The sequence below is a fragment of the Dermacentor variabilis genome, unplaced genomic scaffold (assembly GCF_050947875.1).
Source record: "Dermacentor variabilis isolate Ectoservices unplaced genomic scaffold, ASM5094787v1 scaffold_211, whole genome shotgun sequence".
In the NCBI taxonomy this organism is placed as follows: Eukaryota; Metazoa; Arthropoda; class Arachnida; order Ixodida; family Ixodidae; genus Dermacentor; species Dermacentor variabilis.
Genome location: NW_027460381.1, coordinates 43066 through 64199, shown reverse-complemented (window position 1 = coordinate 64199; position 21134 = coordinate 43066). Strand labels below are relative to the sequence as shown.

Here is a 21134-nt window from a genome sequence, read left to right as displayed (position 1 = left end):
TTTCATGTTGATGTCATATTTCATGTAACAAAAATGCCGGTGACCTACTAAGTAGCATTGGTTGTAGGCCACTTGTGTTGTTTGAGCTGCACCTTTTTGTTTTCCATCACATTCATGGAATTACAGCCCGAACCAGTATTTCTAGTCATCTTATATAGCTTTTGTAACAATATTGGCAAAGTATTTTTCAATACTGTTACTCTGCTCCGATCAAACATTTTGATATTTTGTTACAATAAAATATTTTAACAAGATTTGTCGATTATGCATTGAGCTTCGTTCATGTTCAGTGCACTGATGAACAAACCACTCGCTGTGGGATGTACTACGATTTTATCCTACGTATGGTATTTTTGCATGGCTGGCTCAGTTGTAGTAGTAGGTTGTTACTGAAGTTGCAGCTTTACCGAAACACACAGGCACTCAGGTATGGTTAATTTTTCTTTGGCACTGCCTTGTATCCTTTGGCAAAGGTTCTCTTCCAGTGCAGTGCGCTAGACCTCGACCTTCACTAAGCCATATGGTACAGTACATGCAACGGGCCCTGCTGATGAAGCACAGCAGGCTGATAAGCCTTGCTTTTCAATTCTTTGTACACAGGGCAATAAATTTCAGCCACTACTCGCATAAGTGCAGCCTCACTATCGTCAAGGAGATTCATACATTGCCGGCATAGCTTACACAAAACTTCACTAGGGGTTTAAAAGGAATATTCCTGTGGACATCCTGCACTTAGGAACATACTGTTTAGAAAATCTAGTGGTCATTTTCCTTGGGCAAACGTATTTCTGAACGTCCAGTGGAAATCCCACAATTGAACGTATAGTCCTTCGGACATCCACTGGTCATTTTTCTTTTGAAATGTTTACTTCTGAACATCCAGCGGACATCCTGCACACTATATGTCCTAAAGGTATACTACTCAGCACATCCACTGGACATTTGTTAAAGGAAAAGCTTATTTTCAAATGTCCTGTGGACGTCCGAATATTTGATTTTGACGTACGACGGATGTTCGTTGGATGTGCAATTCTCTTGCGTCGGACGATCCTACGGACATCCGTAGTACATCATCGGGACTTCTAGGGATGTCCGACGGACATCAAAATATCCTTTGTAGGACATCCTTTGGACATGCACTGGATATCTGTGGTCCAATGGGAATTGGGTCCATTTTCCCAAGACGGCTGAGGAAAAGGCAGCCGTAAAGGAGGCTTTCCTTCGGCGCCGTGCCATTCCCGGCGTCATCGGATGTGTGGACGGAAGCTTCATAACCATTATCGCACTCAAGGGTGAGCGCTAGGCTGTATTCATTTGCTGCAAAGGATGCTACCCCCTCAACTGCATGTTCGTAAGTGCACCTCAAGCTTTTAGTGACAATTTTTTTGACAATAATTTTGGTCTTGTCAACAGGGACCTTCTCTGTTCATATATTTCCTCAGATCTGCTACGCGGACATGAGGATTCTGGCCGTGGACCTTATGCCACCGGGGTCGGAGCATAACTCATTCGTCTGTCGGACGACGTGGCTGCGCCACCGTTTCCAAGCGGAGCGCATCAACAATACCGGACAATACCTCCTCGGTGAGTCGAAACATTTTTTGGCGCAGTCACGCTTCAGTAGGGAACAGAACGATGTGTCAGCCCCAACACAAACACTTAACTGAATTACAAGCGCATGACTAAGTGCCGGCATTTGAAAAAATGATAACATTTACTGCCACCACTGGCACTGTTCAAAGATTTTAGTTACAAGCATGTTATCTTGAGCATGTTATCCTTTCGTCTGCCAGGAGCAGACGAAAGGAACACGTATTAATGCTGCTGTGCCAGTGTCAGCCAAAAGCAGAAGAAATGAACACGAATTAGTGTTACCATTGTGTCATTGATAACACCAACAAGAGTTGATTTCTTTTCTTTCTAGCAGGCACCGAGTAGTACGCTTGGAAATTGGTTAACAGTGCGTATCGGGCACGGACATGCTCAACTCATGCCTTTACTTCCTTCTACCTTCTCCCTTTGTTGCCACAGGCTCTCCATGTGTGCCTCGTGGTGCTGTTTACAAAAGAGGTGTGCAATTAGTTTAATTACAGAAGCTCAGTAACAAGGCCATGGTATGTTGTATTCATCCGCATTTACAGGCTATTGCTATTCTATAATGAAACAGTGAAAATTTATTTTTGGCTCATTGACATTGTGCGCGCCCCTTTCATTAGGATGTCTTATATGGCTATGCTAGCTTCCTTGAACGTGACACGAGTTATTCCTTTTAGACCACATGAGTACTTTGACATTGCCAGTTATTATATCATGTAAATGTGTACAAGAAATGACGATCACCGCACTGCATGTACACTTTATGCTTGTTTCTGGTCGATACAATTAATAGAGATGACATGCGCGCTTCAATTCCATGCGAACGAAAATGCATCTGTTCCCTCACACATGCCTGTCGGTTCTGATCGAGCAGCTGCTGGCGGAAGGTCGCCTCATCTTGGGCCTTTGCCTCAGCCGACTGGCCTTATCGGACATACTCAGCAGTCGCCCTGCAGACGGCGTCTTCCAGCTCCTGCTGCTTCAGCTGTCTGCGGCGCGCGTGCAGAGCTGGAAGTCCTAGGTGGGGCTGCGGCTGCTGAACGGGCACCTTAACATGTGGTGGGTCTTCATGCAAGACAAAATCAAAGATTGCTCATTTACTGTTATCCGATTCACAAAACTTTATTATCCTCACCGGCCTCTTTTAACCATCATTGTAGCTACATAGCTACAACAATACACAAGACTGCCGTATAATTACAGAAAGAAGATGCCATAGAAAGTTGCTGGTAACGCTATACCTGTAAGAAGCGCAAGGAATCTCTGCCATAACATATCTTACAGGCAGTATCTATGACTCATGCTGAACGATACTGGCCCATACATCATGTCATTTCTAGGCTTGCATTTCAGCTCGATGAATAAGAGCTGTAATGCATTCTGGACACAAAGGTGGCAACAGGCACAGTGGAGTACTTTATAGCAAGATAACACAGCAACTGCAGCTACTACACAAGCTAGTTCACTGCCTTACGTGTAAGGCCACTCGGCCCAGCAACCGCAGCAGGACCCGAGTTCACTACGACACCTGCCCCTGGCGCCTCTGTGAGGCAAGCGCTTTGCGCTGCTGCTCTTCGAGCTCGTGTCCTGTAATCAGAATAGTGTTCAGTCATCGTGAGCAGTGTGTGCAGTGCGCATCATTTGCCCGTGTTGCTGCTCAGAGTACATAACCTATGCTATCCCTTGCACAAAAAGAAAAAAGAATGGTTGAACACATTCTGCAATCTTGTGTTACAATGTAATGCTGAGAATTTTTGAGGTCACAGGTTGCACAAACAGTACTTTTCAAAATCCAATGTATGCACCTCGTAATTGGCGAAGAACTGAAGGCGAGAAGGGGGGGGGGGCACCAGAGCCCCTCCTGTCTTCATGAGGACGTCGAGGACGCGGCCGTCGACGCCACCCACTTTTCCGCCTCCCGTAGCCCTGCAAACGCCACAACTACAACAACGTGGAACGAGGGTACTGTCGGTATTATTTGAAAGTTCCCCTCTTCTCGCTCGCTGCCCTGGCCGCTTCTTTTTTGGGTTTATGAGCCACCTTGGACCAATGGTTGCGCCAGCAGCTGGTCATTTTGACCGCTGGCGCCTGTGCGCTCCGCACCCCCAAGACTTGCTCCCACAACTCGTTTTTTTTTTTGAGCAGCGGTCATACGTGGTGAGAGCTCTGTAGAAGCTCTCCTAAGGTATGGATGCTGCTCGATGAACTCCAGGAGAATAGCAGCCTGCTCCTTAGGAACTCGTAACCCTTTCACCGCCATTTTATCTTCCTTCTTAAACTTGGGAATATTAGCCGGCCCGCAACGCAGGAAGAAATTTAGCGGCAAACATATTTTCTAAGCAAAGCGCCTGCAGAAAGTGCTCACTTCGATTTTATTATTTTTACCTTTTTATACCTATAATGTAAAAAAGCAGCTTATTTTTCGGAGCGTAACCGTCAGTGCAGGGGCGCCTGACCAAGGAAGAACGTATTACCGCTGCTGCCATCACTTTGACGAAGCTATTATTCTGTCGTGGTAGCGCCCTATCGAGAAGTGCTGAGGGCCTTGACAGTTCTCGATCTACTATGTTCCAAAGTTTGTCTTCGGGTGTTATGAATTATTCTTGTTGACCCTTCCTAAAAAAAGAAATTATCACATGGCGTACAATTCATGCAGCGAAAACCACATGACAATGGAAACACTACACGAGCACTATTTACTCGCCTCAGTGTTGTATCTCACGGCTCCTGCAAGCAGCGCCTGCAATTCTTCTCAGACGCAATAAGTATACCTATGTGGGCCGCAATTAGTTGCGCGGCGCTACGGACACCCTCGGGGCAATCAGCCTGTGTATGGACACGCTAGGGGCTGGGAGCTGTTTGGTTTCAACAGAGGCTGATATTTTGCCTGCGCTAAACTACATGGATTGGATGTAGATACAACAAATATGTGGCGACGGCTTCAAAAATAGGAGCACTTGCGTTTGAATTTCTGTAAGCTGCGGCAGCTTTTGCGTTGTAAGGTAACAAAATGAATTTGCTTTACGCAGCATAGAAGTTCGCCTTTATTAAGAGTCGTTTTACAAAATAAATTTGCTATCCCGCCCCGAAAAAAGAAGAGAGAACACGAAAGAAACATTCGGCTAGCGAAGGGAGCTTTCGATTGGACTATCCAAAAAACGTCCTGCATACGCAACCATCATTTCCAAAAGCGCTGACGTCACGCGAAAAGGTATTGGCATGAAAGAAGTCATTTCTACAAAATCGCACCCATTTGCTAGGAGGGTTTTTCTGCGTATGAAAGTGTAGTTACGTCAGTCCCTGCTTCGTATTCTATAGTTGCCGCTTGTAACCACTGCAGCTTATGAAACCGTAATCTTTACTGGAAAACGCGTATGCTCTGCGCGAAGGCCACTTTTCAGGTCTTTTTTGTTCCCCTCACGGCAAACGCCGCCGCTGCCGCGGATGTGCGGAGGCATTCTCTATCTGATGGGGCTGCATGGAAACCTGCTGCACACGCAGCGCGCGCCTCCCGTTGTGAATGGTTGAGGTTTTTTTGATACGCAGACGAAGAAATCCCGGGATCCTAATTGCTTGTATATCTTGTCCTTTTCTGTAATAGCTTTTTTAATTGCTCATTGCATTCCTACTGAATTATTTGTCAAATTCTACTGGTATGTCGTATATTTTTTTTTTCAGGACTTGCTGTTGAAATTTACTTCTAAACCACTCCCCTCTGTAAAACTAACACGATAATTAGAGTATGTAAGGCAATGTTCAGGCGTTCTCGAGCTCAACTTCGCCAAATCGTTTGGGGTTCGGAAGGTGGTGCTTCCTTCAAGGTACTTTTGTTTAAACATTGTTTTATGGCATTGCCGTTTAAACGGTTACGCTGCTTCCCGATGCTCGAGCGCTCACATGCTTTCTAAGCATGACAACAAGGGGAACACGATTTTGAAATGACGACCATAGTACGACAATGAAAGCGGGAAGACTACGCCACGAGGACAATGGAATGACAAGTGTACGAAGACGACTGTATGTCGACGATGGCGTGACAACGACGGTACGACGAGAATCGAATGACAACGATGCGGCGACCACGACGGTAGCCTGACAACGTATCTTAGACGACGATACATTAAGGACTTCAATGGCCTGACGAGGACGGCGTGACGACGGCAGTATATACTATTGGTTGGTTCTGCGGGCCGTGGTGCCTGGAGGGCAACACCTGGTGGTGTTAGAGAGAACTAGCCATTGCGTCACGTCACTGAAAACTTATATCTCATTGGTGGAAGCACCTTCTGCGCAACTCTCACCTCTCTCGCTCACCTCTCTTACTGCTGACGACGCTCACAGCGCGAAACTTAGCAACGGTCGAGGTAAGATAAGATAAAGCTTTAATACAAAAACGTGGTCATCAGCAAGTCGCTCTGACCGGCGTGTAAGGCAGCTAAGTCTGCACTTTGATTTACATGCTGTGTCGGACTGGGAGCTGATACCCTGAATTAAATGTGCTAGATAGGTGACAATGAGATTTTTAATGCATATGGTGATTGCAAGATTTGTCTTCAAATAACACACACACACGGTATATATTTGAAAATACATGCTTCTAGATACTGGGCGACACATACAGGCGTAAATAGCTTAATACCAGAGGCCAATCTTCGACGTTCCTGATACGAAACTCGCGCCGTCGCCGATCCCTGTGACAGCTGTTAAAGAAATCACTGGGAGATCTGCGGTGCAGCAAAGGTTTTTTTTTTTCGCTAGATCCCTGCGTGTGAAAGAGCATTCAGTCTGTGCCTGCAATCCAACTAAACGAATACTTCTTTTCTGGGCCAGTTACGTCGCTCGCAAGCCTGCACGTTGATATCACGTATCCATATGGTTATATGTGGTGATGTAATAGCGCACTATATATTTTTCAGGCACATGAATATCTAATTAAACGTTCTGATGGCTCTTTGAAATAGAAGAAAACCACTCTCTTTTGCTGTATTAAAGGCAAACCATTTATTTCTTTTTCTCACTTAACGCATACTTGCTCATTATAGTATCCTGTAATGGTGTACACCAGCCGGCCGCTATCATGGTACAGTTTTTTCGTTTTGTTTTGGAGTGCCCCTACATTCACAGGCACGTATTCGCCGTCTTCTATTTTCTCCCCCTTCATGTGATAGGCAAAATTTCCTCGAAAAGTCACATTAGTTTTGAATGTGCATGATCTCTGAAAGAGAAGAGCTGAATTAATTACAGTTTTTTGAACAAGCCTCCGGATCCCATGGTTACAAATTTTCAGTTATCTATTACATAAGATGAAAAAACGTTCACACGGAAGCTATATCTGTGAGAAGAAAGTAACAAAGAAAACAAATTGCCACTACAAATAATAGCAAAAAGTAAGGAGGTGCCATCACCAAGGCAAAGTAAGATAGATTTGAGAGCTTTGTACGTGTCAGTTTAGGACAAGTGCGGATTTTTGTAGTTCTTTGCACCCGTTTCTCAACTCATGGGATGAGAACAGGCTAAGCGAGTTTTTTGTTGTGATAACTCTCGGCTAAGTTTCAGTGAATATTCAACTAAAGTGAAGCGAACGAATTCTTTTGCCATTATTTGGTTTCACCAGTCGTCTAAACTGCACCTTATAAAAAATAGCGCCTTATAAAACATAGAGCAGTTGATATTATTTAATGATTTGTTTTGTGTGTTAGCTAACAATCATTAATTAACAATAAGTAATAGCAGAACTTTGAGAAATTGCGGATCGCTGAATGTGTGCATTTAACAGGTTTTGCGAGCTTCTGATTGTGATATGCTATGACGAAAATTGTATTTCTGATTTTGAAAGTAATTACGCAGGAACTCGGGTCGTGTTCCCGCCGTCGTGCTGTAACGCTGTAGATGAAGTATGCACTGCCCGCGCGCATAGTGTTAGGCCTACAGGGAGGCGAGCGATGCGCAGCGCTTTTGGCTGCAAACACGACGCAGCCAAGTGGAGACACTGTCACGCTCCGCTCAATCGAATCTGCAGCGGTGCCACGAAAGTGCTTTGGCGAAGTAAATGAACCTACACCGTTGTGGCCTCGATTATGGTTCGAGCGGAACAGATGGTCAACTTCATGCTAAACCCAGCTAATACATTTATTTGGCGATTATGAATGTCGATGACTTTTCATTGGTGCCACCTCGTACGCCATGAAGGTGCGACACCCGCAACGCTGCTGCTTGAGTTGCTCATCACGCCTGCGTTATGGATAGCCTGGAATGAAGCAGGGCGCAATATCTGATACGGAGAAGCAGTTTTTCTGCGTGCCGCGTCGCGTGTACGTGTGTCGCCGCGTGTGTGTAAAACGCGGTCCTGGGAGCTCGACAGCAACGCTAAACTGTGCCATCGCTTTAAACGTATTGCCCTTTGGGCGCAACTGATGCTTTTTATATCGAAGCTGTTAAGGGGACCCTGGCGCTCTTTGGCCATATCTGGCCCCTGCGCCACTAAACAACACGTATTCATTCATCCTTAAGGGGACTTCCACGGTATGAAATTTCAATGAAAAAGCAAAGCAGCCTGCACTGCTAAGCCCCGCATTTGCTTTGAAGCGTAATTACTAGAGGTTGTAGAAGAATAGTTACATTGATGTAAAGGTATTAAAAATCAAATCCTTGCTCCAATGTGTGCATGAGTTGTGTACAAGGCATATACGCACGTGAATGGGGCACATTCGGCTGGTATGATCGGTGGGGACGCGCTACAAAGACCATTTAACACAGCGATTTAGCTTTCTTACGGGCTGAACCCGATTAGAATATTTATATTTTATCATCATAAATAATTTTAAAGAGCACATAGACTGTAAATAAACCTTGAATATTGCGGTTCATTGTATTTCCTCTTTGTAGGACAAATGGCATGCTCTGAAACAACCAGTCAAAAATGCTCTAAATATTGCTTGAAGTTACTGCAGCTACGTCGCGCTGATTACGGCAACTTTCGACTTAATACAAGAAATATTTTCGGTTGATCACCGCTACAGTTTTATTTCACTAAAGTTAATCAAATACTTGTTTTTTAGCTATGGTAAAATTGCAGCTTCGAGGTGAAAGCTGCTCCAGGGTTACATACGTTCTATTTAGCAGGTTTCTTGAGACTTCACACAGTTCGGCGGATTCGTCCTCACAGAATCTCACAAAATGCAAAAATGATCGCAATGATCTGTCCCACAGTGCAGAACAATACCCTTGATAAAAGTTAATGGAACGCTAACGCATTTCACAGCAAGTTTGGATAAATTTGGAAGCTTATCGTAGTCTCGGCATTCTCACGAAATAAAGAACATGGATCACATTCCTTGCACCTTTACTGTGTTCAGTTCCGTTATGGCAATTGGTTCCCTAAATCTACTACTTGAAATTTGATTACAAAGCGTATTTATCGTGAAGCTAAGCAGTGCCAATCGCACATATGTCTTACGTTATCCAAGAGATTATAACATACAATCCCACATTTTCTTCTCTCGCCGACACGAAATTTATGTTTGCGGAAAATAGGTTCTTTGTTCCTACTTCGTTGTTTTGAGGGAATGAGCTTTTTGAAAAAATGCTATGCTTGAACCGTAACAAAAATGTTATGCGCGCTTTTGCAGGTGCACATTTTCGACCTTCTAGTCATTCACTGTTCAGAACGGTTGGAATTCTTTCTCGTGTAGCCGCCTGACGAAGTTCCGTTCTTTAGAATTATTATTGTTATTATTTGATTTGGAAATATATGTACACTTGACAGGAAAGGGAAAACGAGGAGCAGGCTGGCATTCGCATGAAGGCAGTCTGTGAATTAGAGCCAGCTCGTGTATAGCCTTCTTGGACGAAGAGCCACCAAGAATTGTGCATATCCTGAGATGGGAGGGGGGGTGGCACCCATTTATATTCTGCCCAAGAAGTTACATGGAAGCGCCGCCTCACCTGAAACCTTTATCGCGTGACAAAGAGGAGCTGCTTGCATAGCTTCTACCAGCTATGATGTCGCCGATCGCGGGATTTCGATGTTCAATCTCACCTTTGCTTTACGCCGCATTTCAACTGCCGAGCATAATTTCGTCTTCAATCAGTGATTTTTTTAAATATTTAGGACAACTCCAATTAATATACAACATTCAACTCTTGCACTACTCTTGTTCAGTTCTTTTCTGTCATATGGCATATGGCACATTATGTTTCCAGATCTCCCGCGGTGTGTCCATATGACAGAGATTAAATAGTGTGCATTGGTTCTTACACTACGGCATGACGTTACGATCACCCTTAGTTGGTTTCTTATGACATTACTTATTAGCACAGTAAGAGATATTGAATAATAGCCTCTGCTCACTCACCATCTCAGATCGTCTGTATGGTAATTCACGGATCGTCTTGAATATCCGAGTTTGGTTGTTTAAGTCTACTGGAACAGCGTATTTTACTCCCGCCCATGCTTGTCCCATTAGGGGAAAGTTAACTTCTGTGACTATGCGGAATGGAGACATCATGCCATCCGTAATAAACAGGCTGAACTCTTCCGAGCAGCTGCGAATATGTGTACCATATTGCAGCCCTTCCCCACTGTCCTCCGGAACACATACAAGGCTTTCCGTCGTTGCGAAGATATAGTGCCTGCGAATGTATGACGCACAAATGTTAGTTGCCAAGTGAAATATAATCTAAACTGATATTATATTTCTCCGGTAAAACAGGAATGTTGATTAAGTCGCATGACTTACGCCAGCGATATACCCCGGTAGGGGTACGTACTGCAGTATGTACCGCTAACTGGCTGGAATGTAATGAAAACGCTGGTCCAAAACACATGTCGAAGCTATGTGAAGTGAAGCTTCATTGAACTAGTTGATGAAATGCTAACTAATTAATAAACATACATAAATTTTGTGTCGTTTCAACTTATGCAACATGTAACCTGATACAATGCTTCTGATTACACACCGAGAAAGTCACAACTGCATTCTCGATTAATTTACAGCGAGGAGGAGGAGGAGGAGGAGGAGGAGGAGGAGGAGGAGGAGGAGGAGGAGGAGGAGGAGGAAAAACTTCATTCTTGTCCTGTGCAAGGTGTTGCCACCTGCCTGGCTAGTCCCATGTTGGGACCGGGAGGTCAAGCTTCCTAGCCCTCTCACGGACGTACTGGAGAGCGAGGACTTGAGGGATATGATCTGGAGATCTTATCATTCCTAAAAACCGATTCCGGGAAATGCCAGGGCCGAGCGACCCACACTCCCAGAGCAGATGTTCAAGCGTGCACATCTCCTTATTGCATGCTTTGCATATGACATTCATGTCTGCAATGTCATACCATTCCTTTATTTGTGCAGGTGAATATTAAGACCCTGTCTGTAATTGCCTAAGTGTAACTGCTGGTGCTCTGTTTAGCCTATAGTGAGGGGGTGGAAACTCTTCCCATGTAGTAATGTTTTGTAATTTCATTGTATGTAATGAGCTTATCTTTCTGCAAGTTCTCCAATCCAGCAGAATCAAAACCATATGTAAAAGCGGCCCGGTCTGTAAGGTCGCGGGCGACGCTGTTGACCGATTCATTTCGATTGACAGGAATGCCATCAAGTGAATTATGGTGCGCCGGGAGCCAATAAATGTAATGTGTAACATTTGTTTGCCTTTTGGTAATTATTCTCGCAGCCTGTGGGGCAATCTTTCCCCTATTGAAAGGTCTCATAGCGGTTTTCGAGTCGCTATATATTTCGATGAATCTATCGACTGTTAGTGCCAATGCAATGGCAACTTGTTCAGCGTCTTCAGGTTTCTTAGTGTAGACCGTGGCGCAGTTGGTGCAATTGCCCTGATGATCCACTACCACCGCCGCGAACTTAGTTCGATCTTTGTAGGCAGCCGAATCGACAAAACAGGTTCCTCTGCCCCCTTTATCCATTTTCTCGATTAACGCCCTGGCTCGTGCGACTCTCCTGTTGATGTTATGTTTTGGGTGCATATTCCTGGGTAGTGGTGCGACAATTATGTTGTCTGCGAATTCTTGATTAACTTTAACATACTGTGCTGGATCTGTAATGGGGTTGATCATGATCTTGTCCAGGATTGATCTTCCCGTGCTGGTTGTAGATAGTCTCGCTATTTGTGATGTTTCTTGAGCCTCCACGATCTCCATGGTCGTGTTGTGTATTCCTAACTTGAGCAATTTTGCAGTGCTGGTTCGAATTGGGAGCCCCAATGCGCTTTTAACAGCCTTCTTGATCGCTGCGTCAAGCTTCTTGAGTTGAAACTGCGTCCAGTTGTACATGGCAGCGGCGTATGATATGTGACAGTACGAAAGAGTTGATTAACCTGATGAGGTTATCTTCTTTCATGCCCTTGTGTCTTCCTGCCAGGCGTCTGATCATCCTGCACGCGTTTTCCGTTTTAAGCGTGATTTTCTTGACCTCGGTATGGTTTTCACCGTTTGCATCAATGAAAAAGCCTAGTACCCTGATCACGTTGACTCTGGGTATATTGGCACCATTTTCTGTATGTAGGTGTATATTGCTTTCTGATAGAGGTTTCCAGTCCTTAGGCCTGCCCCCCTTTTCACGTCTATAAAGTAGCAACTCCGATTTATGTGGGGAGCACCTGAGTCCAGTGGGCCTCAGGTATTCTTCCACTGTCTTGATCGCCTCAGTCAGTGCATCCTGTATCTGCCCTTCACTTCCACCAGCACACCATACAGTGAGATCATCAGCATATATGGTACGGTCAATGCCCTTAATCTTTCCCAGCTTTCTGGACGGACCAATCATGCACAGGTTGAAAAAAACGGGCGAGATCACCGATCCTTGGGGGGTTTCTCGATCTCCGAGCTGAACCACTTCCGAGTTTGTGTCTCCGACCTTTATATTCGCCGTGCGTGCTTCGAGAAAGGATTTGATGTATTTAAACATCCTCAACCCGAGTCCAATGTCTTCTATCGTTCTGAGGATGTACTCATGCTTGATGCTGTCGAACGCTTTTTCCAAGTCTAATCCCAGTATGGCCTTAGTATTTGTAGAATCTCCGTCGAGTATGTGGTGTTTAATTTGCTTCATGGCATCCTGCGTGGAAAGTGCGGACCTAAAACCCAGCATGTTGGGAGTGTATATATTATTGTCCTCTAAGTGGTCTTTTAGCCTGTTAAGGATTGCTTGTTCAGCGACCTTCCCCACGTATGATGTAAGTGATATTGGCCTTAAGTTGTCCAAGCTTGGAGGTTTACCCGGTTTCGGTATTAGTATAACCTGAGAAGTTTTCCGTTCTTCTGGGACTTCGCCTGAGATCCATGCTTCATTGATGAAGTCTGTCAGGGATTCAATTGACGGCTCATCGAGATTTCTAAGTGATCTGTTTGTTACTCCATCAGGACCGGGGGCTGACTTTCGATTTAGTTCACTTAACACCCTCCGGATTTCGGATATGGTGAAGGGTTGGTCGAATTCAGGTTGAGCGGCTCCCCTGTATTCTGATGGAAGTGGCTGGTCCTGCTCATTTCTAACTGGTAGGTATTTGTCTGTCTGTTGGCTGTTTCGATAGGCTGATCCTTAAGGGCTACGTGTATAGCTCGGGCAAGGCTGTGTCTCTGGTTGGTTTTAGTGCCTTTTTCATCCAGCAGATGCTTGATCAATTGCCACGCCTTGCCGTTCCCGATTTGCCCATTGATTGATTCACAAAACTCGTCCCACTGTTGCTGGCAGAGGGTGTTACAGTATTGTTCGATTTGTTTGTTAAGTTATGCGATTGTTTTTCTCAGCCTACGATTTAGCCTTTGGGCCCGCCACCTTCGGGTTATGGCTTCCTTGGCTTCTATCAAGTGGGCAAGTTTCGAGTCCATTGCCTCTACATTAGTGTCTGTACCAATTCTTTTGGACGCTGTTTTGATGTCCCTTCTGATGCCTTCACACCAGTCTCTGAGATTGAGTTTGTTGGTTTCTTTTCCGCTTTGGGCTCTTAACTTACGAAAAAGGTCCCAGTCTACGACTTCGAATTCTCGAGTTCTGCCTTTCTCAACTTCCAGTTTGACTTCTATTACGTAATGATCGCTGCCAAAATTCATGTTTGTGTTAGTCCATGAAACATGCTCTGTGTTCTTAATGAACTTAAGGTCAGGTGTGGTGTTTCTGCAGACAGAATCGCCAACCCTTGTAGGGTATGTCTTATCCGTGATTAAGACCAGGTCTAGCTCAACCGCGTGGTTCCACAGATTCCTGCCTTTGGCATTCGTCGTAACGTACCCCCATAGCTCGTGGGCTGCATTGAAGTCTCCTAATATAATCAGAGGTCTACTTCCAGCTTTGTTAGCAGCCTTTTCGAATAATCTCTTGAAGTGTTGTTTATGGTGTTTCGGATTGCTGTAGATGTTGAGTACGAATAAGCTATTTTTCCTTTAATTTTTGTGTGAAGTTCGTACTACAACCTCTACCATGAGGTACCCAAGGTTTTTGTCTATTATGCCTAATTGATGTGGGATGTGTGTAAGCTGCTTATTTACAAGCACGTACAGGCCCCTACCGAAAGTTTCACACTCTATGGCTCTGTATCCAGTTAGTGTGACATATCCATATCCTGTCTGTTGAAGTGCGATAATATCCGGTTTAGACTGAAGTGACCTAAGGTATTGCTGGACTGTGGTACGTTTGTTATTGTACCCCCCGCAATTCCACTGCCATATTCGAAATTCCCTCTTAGTGTGAGCCATATTGCATATTCATCTCCCCCGCCTGGGGAGTTACTGTAGCTCTGAGGAATGACGACCCGCATTGTTCCCTTACGTCCATTGACATAGTCATCATTTCCAGGGTTTTGATTCTTTCGCCAAAAGCCTTCAGCCCCTCCTTAGGGTTTCAGTGCCGTCTGTATTTGGCCTACATTCATTGTCAACTGTGAGACACTGTCCATAAGCATCTGCATGTTATCTTTAAAAGACGCCAGCGCTTGTTTGACTTCCTCCATCTGTGTTTCAGTGTTCTTGAGCTTACTTTCAACAGCCCTACGCTTGGCTGACATGGGTCCTTCACCAGCAGGCGCGGGGACTGGGGCTTCTTTGCGTGTATTAGTGCTATCTTTGTTTTCTACTTGTTTAGCCTCGCTTAAGAGTTTCCTTATTGCCGTCATCTCTCTAATCATGTTCTGATTCATTTCCTTTAGTTCTGCATTCTCTTTCTTAAGTCTTTCGATTTCACGATCCTTACTTTGCTCTGGGGGTGGGTCACAAAGCATGGCACTTACCGGATCGGTACTCGCGTCGTCGGCCCATATAAGTCTTGTTTTATTGGTGTCCCGGTGAGGAGGCGTCTTGTGCACTCGTCACATGGACACGAAAAATTTCGGCTCCAGTTTCTCGTGAGTGCACTGTAGCTTTCAATCTAACGCAGATATCTTGAAAAAATTTATACCGAATTGGCCACTAAGACGACGCTATCATTATCCTGAGTTTCATTTACTTGTCATAAATGGTTAGTTCACAGGGCATTGGTAAACTTCAGAATTCCTGTCTGACGTCAATACATGGCCGTCTCCGGAGCGAGTACGGTTACAGAGAACGGCTGTAACCCTTGTTTTATGCAAACTATCCTGAAATAAATTCAATGACAATTAGCTGCAAAGACAACTAACATCACGGCGAGTTTCATCTACTTTTCTTAATGACGTAGTTCACAACGAAGTTGTAAATATTGTGGAATTCCTGTACACTTGCACACGTCAGGATAAGAGTAAACCACTCCACAGTCAAAAGATTATTCGTTGTCTGTGTCCTTCAATAATAATAATAATAATAATAATAATAATAATAATAATAATAATAATAATAATAATAATAATAATAATAATAATAATAATAATAATAATAATAATAATAATAATAATAATAATACCTAGATATTCCCCAGATGCGTCGATTGAGGTAAAACACACCACAGCTTCGCAGCTCGTCCTTCACGGAGTGGAAGCGCTGATTAATTTCTTATAAGCATTGATGCAGTACACCGTTGATAAGGTATGCAAAATGCAAACACCAAATAAGACGTATGCGCAATATCAGACATGAGACGTGTCCGATGTCGAGAGGAAGAAGGCGATGTAATACGCTTCTTGAGGGAACTATACTGGTGACAGATGTATCCAGAAATAAGCATAATACATAATTAAATACATTTAGAGATACTTTACTTCCTCTGTCACAATGGCACTTAACCATTCCGAAGTGTAACGAAGAACGAGCCCATACCCAATGGTAAAAAAAAATAAATGAAGTCAATCAGCGATGTTGTTGAATACTTTGCCCTATTCAGCACAACACGAGTCACGCTGTTGCATGTGGCTCGTGGGTGGTCTTGGTCGATGCAGGATGATGTCGCGGTGGTATTCGGGAGGCGCGAAAACTGATAAGCGACATGGCAGTTCTTCGATAGCTCGAAGCAGCGGCATTCCTTTATGATACTGGAGACAGTGGAGATGTTGAAAATCAGGAGATTGAAGGCGTCATCCGCAATGCCTTTGGGGACATGTTTTACTTGACAGACTGTGTCATCAACCATCGATTCTGTGAGAGAGGGCGAGGACGTCTTGGATTTAGGAAACTTATGACTCAGCAGCAGCTGTGCGTGGGTAGCGAGCTGCTTTCTGGCGGTTAGCTATCGACCATACTGATTGCTAAAAGTTCGGACCACTTCTGTTCGAACAGCTCCCAAATATTGAGTTCCTCATCATATGTTTTGAACCAAACGCAGAGGGTTCCGTCCATATAGAAAATGACATTGATTAGCATTATGGTCGAGTCTGACCTATTTCTCTTTCTGACAGGTTCGTACATTACCAACCATTCTTCTACGTCAATACCATCGAAACCGGAGAATCTGAGGGAGCCATGCGGATCTGTAAGGTCAAAGCACTGGGTAGCCGACGTTGCAGGGGCAGGCGTAGATGATTTGTCGCCCTAGGGAGGCATGGTAACAAGCTGGATATGGGATCCGCTGCGGATCGTCATTGCGACGACGCCCACCTGGACCTCCACCAAATGCTACACGTGTAAACCTATTTACAATATGTATTTATACGATACAGAACGTTAACGGAATGGAGGGCAGCGAGGCTGGGTTGGTTTTTCGTCGTCTTCGGAACCGTTGCCGTTCTCTGCTAAGCCTTACCGTAACAACATTAACAGGTCCGGTTGCTTTAGGGAGACCTATAACTGACATTATATATGCAAGTTTTATGTCATGTTTTATTGTTCGATTAACGCAAAAGACAGGTGCACTCACTGGCCCTGCTTTGTAGACCCACATACAGAAGCAACATGAGCGTTTTGGTGCAGCTGCTATATATATATATATATATATATATATATATATATATATATATATATATATATACATGGGCGATGTCAGAAGCAAGATACGTGCCGCGGCTGAAATTCCTTACCCTTATATCATTTGCCCTTTTTCGTCATCCGCTTTTACAGACTTCGCGTTCTTCAATCGCCACACGTCTCCCCCTTCCCTCGACGTCTCCGTTCAGGAGGTAAAAAACCACGCCGCAATTTGCTGACATAACCAATGTCACCCTTTCTGCTTAGGGGGGACACTGACCAATTGACCTCATGGTTCACTGGCGACACCTTGCGTAGAATCTTATTAAGACCTTCTATGACGGAAGACAGTTTGCCGTTGCTGAGATGCCATAGCGTCTTGTAAAGTTCAGAGTCATTGACTGGAAAGTGAACCTGACCGGAAAGTGAACGTGCACCTAAATCTAAGTACACGGGTGTTTTCGCATTTCGCCCCCATCGAAATGCGGCCGCCGTGGCCGGGATTCGATCCCGCTACCTTGTGCTCAGCAGCCGAACACCATAGCCACTGAGCAACCACGGCGGATCCCTTAGCCCGTTCTTTTTCACGACGACTATGTCATTTTCTGGCGACTATACTCCTTCGGGAGGCTTGCTGTTGTATATATATATATATATATTATAGCAACGAACAGTTCAAGAGGTTCAGCCGCAGCTATTTATTGTGGGCTAACTTCTGCCCAGGGAGTAAATAAAAATACGTCTGCTGCCTTCCGAACAGGAGATACGAATGCCTTATTCTCCAGGAGTGCAGATTTGACAGGGGCATGAAAGGCGACAGGACGTGCGCTAACGATCAACTGAACCGAAGTTGTGTTTAGAAATGCAGATAAAGATACAAGGAAGATTGTAGCAGCAAACTTGATTGAAAAAGGAGGTGCGAACTGCGTCAGCGCCCCGTCGTTATCTCTGAGCAGAAAGTAGATGACCTATCTGGAAAATGCTGGGTTGCACGTGCGATGATTCTCACTCGTGTGACCCGGTATAAGTATCATGCTTTTCTGAAATAAAATTGTCGATGGGGGCGAAATGCGAAAACACCCGTGTGCTTAGATTTAGGTGCACGTTAAAGAACCCCAGGTGGTCAAAATTTCCGGAGTCCTCCACTACGGCGTGCCTCATAATCAGAAAGTGGTTTTGGCACGTAAAACCCCAAATATTATTATTATTAAATAAAATTGAGTTGATAGCACACGTCCTGTCGTCTTTCATGTACCTGTCAATCTAGCGTTTTGACTTCAATTGATCCCTTCTTCTGTTTGTCTCTCGAGAGTCGTTTCACGTCTTCTCCTTCTTCTTGCATTCCCCGACAACGGTCGCCTACGATGTGAGTGCGCGCGGCGAATGCACGTGGCATTATGTCTTCGCCTTTTTCACCAATACGCCACTGTTCTATTGGAGGGCGCACGAACTTGCGCGCGTTGTTTAAATATGGTTTCTGCCTTGTATCAGTATATATACAAAGGTCGTTTAACACAACTTGAACCAAGCATTAAGAAAAAGTGGTTTAGCGCAACTGAATGAAACCAACGACCTATGATTTGCCTTCATGTGGGGCTCCTTAGGATATCTCTTATATTACACTTAATTAGTTAATTAGTTAATTATGCGTTTCCTTAATATTTACTTGAGAGCCAAGCGCGTTTCATTACGTTGTAGAGCGCATTCGAAAAGGACCTATCCAATTTCTTGTGCCAACGTACAAGCTTCGTGGTGATTTTTTCGGCGTTTAAAGAAAGCCCGCGAAATATGAAATAAAACCACCTGACTGCGCTCATGCGCTACCTTACTGCAGCGCTCTTCGACCGTGCCTCGAGCGAAAGAACCGTGCCTGCTGACCACCGTGAAGTGAGCGGCCACGGCTCCAGGCATTGGCTTCACATTGCGTTTGTATCTTTGGCGGTGGCACACGGAAAGGAAGCGTCGTCGTCCCGGATAAGCGATAGGCTTCACGACCCGTATGACAAGTGGTCTATTAGAGTTACAGAACTGGTGCTGGTAAAGGTAGCGCTGTCCACAAATTAGCTGGCGAGATGAAATAAAAAAATTTACTGGCATACAATGGTATCAGCTGTCGTAGAAAAGGGGTAATTGGAGACCTCTGAAAAACGCCTTAGTCTTGCATAGACATAAAACAGGCTGATGGCGATAAAGTGAGGCGGTTGTGACTTTGCAGTTTTGATGTTCTTTAGCACAAGTACTAATGTTACCGTGTGAATTACTAATAATTATTTGTGCTTATATTTTACATTACGGTGCAACTCTATTATTAGGTTTGTTTTTCCTGCACACAAATAAACGTAAAGCAAGCAGAAACAGAAGATTGGAAGCAGTGGACAGCACGACAGAAGCTACGAGGTCACGCCACGCGCCAGAAGCCACGCGCCAGCAACTTTCTGGCGGTAGCGGCGCGACGCAGTCTGGGGCGGGATACTTCTTTCTGAAGGGTATTTGTGAAGTGATTTTTCACAATGGCAAATGTTTCTGAAGGTTCTCTTAAAGTTAGATGTCAGGGGATCACTGGCTTTGATGTTAGATCGCGCCATTAAGTTTAGGTACTTAGCATAAACATTACAAAAAAGAGCTCTACGCACCCTTTTTTCTCCTGCTCTTGTTGTATCCAGTATTCGTAATAACCACTCAACCCCCAGCCATCAATTTTTCCTGATTTATTTTGTTTCTCGACATATTGCTCTGCTTGTTTTGTTAAGTTCACCATCGTGGCACCTGGCATATAAAAAAAAACATTACCGCAATAAATGGTGGATGTATTACTTCTGTAATAAGGCATGCTAGACGCGCGCAGTTAATATCGTCGCAACTGGCTCATGAACATCCGTAAGTTTTGATACATAGTTGTGGTACCAATACGACACGTTGTGAGCGAAAGCCAGACTGATATATTTTCAAGATTAATTTATCTATGGCCATGTCTGAAGGTTAAGTCCGGAAAATGTAGGTTCTCTGATATGCATGAATAAAATCTGCATATTTATACGTAAATATTATGGTTATTATTTTAAGCCTAATTGTTCAGAACACACATTTCATAATGATTAATGAACAAAAATAAAAATCGTCATCGAGAACATGTGAAAGAAGAGCCCTGAAAAGTTTGCATCAAAATGAGTTTCTGTTAATGATTTTCTTTTAGAGCAGACAACACTATCCACGTTTGTCAAAATATAGCAGGAAACGAACAGTAGACACCAATGCAGAAAACACGTAATGCATGTCCGTCATACCACAAAAGCTATGAGTTCCTCCACACCTGCATTGTATTCTGGTTTTCGATGCGTTAGAAGCAGATAATGGATTTTGATTATTTAATCTGTTGACCTATCGTGTATTCCTTATTATCTAGCTCTTCTATGTTCGCATTTGATATGTGATATAAAGCATAATTTTCAAGTGATTAAAATAAGGCTCTCGAAATAGTTATAAAATTATGCCAAATTTAGAACGTTTGAAATACGTTGTTTCATTTTTGGCACCTCATTGTTAGAACAGGATGCAAGTAAAGGTATTTTTGCCTCTAGCAGTGCTGTATGCAAGTTATTATACTTTGATATGCCGAGTGTTATTGCGTACAAATGATACTCGATGTTTCCATGCAGCAGCGGGCTTATACATACCATTCACCTAAAAGTGCCAAGAAACACAAAAGAAAGCCAATTGCTTTCATCTATGTAGACCAGAATATTTTAATCTGGAACCCTCGTTTAGAACAAAGGCACTTAGTCTCGACCCCCGTCCCCATCTGTCTACGCGGCCCGATGGGGCTTGAAGGCTCGCATGCAAGAAGAACATGCTGAGCGAGCCTCCTTCTCGACGTTCGCCAGTTCCATGAGCCCCTGAAAAAATCACTGCCACCTAATGGCGTTACAGATTTAGGTCTATACCCATTATTCGGAAAATATTAGCTTGTAGTGCCAGCTTACAATCACATCGTTCCTTATTATATCTCATCTTACATGCTTCCATGAAAACGGCTGTCGGCTACATAAAAGTAGCACAGAGCTACAAAGAAGGCTCGTCCAAGTTCCTTATGCAGACACATATATTTGCTTTCTAGATTTCCGTGGGAGAGACTTAGGCCAGAATAACATAAAACTTTTTTGTTTTTATTCCGAATCCACCATCAGCCCTCAGTGATAGGTTACAATGGCTTACGACCAGCCCATAT

At 44.1% G+C, this 21134-nt stretch overlaps 1 long non-coding RNA gene across 1 annotated transcript; it reads right to left on the bottom strand.

The window, feature by feature from the left end:
- Positions 1–6615: 6615 nt before the first annotated feature.
- LOC142568578 (uncharacterized) lies at positions 6616–19668 on the bottom strand. Its single transcript, XR_012825466.1, has 3 exons — positions 19543–19668; positions 9951–10227; positions 6616–6811 (listed from the first exon to the last, which is right to left on the bottom strand). It is a non-coding gene; the product is annotated as an uncharacterized LOC142568578 (long non-coding RNA).
- Between the last annotated feature and the right edge of the window lie 1466 nt (positions 19669–21134).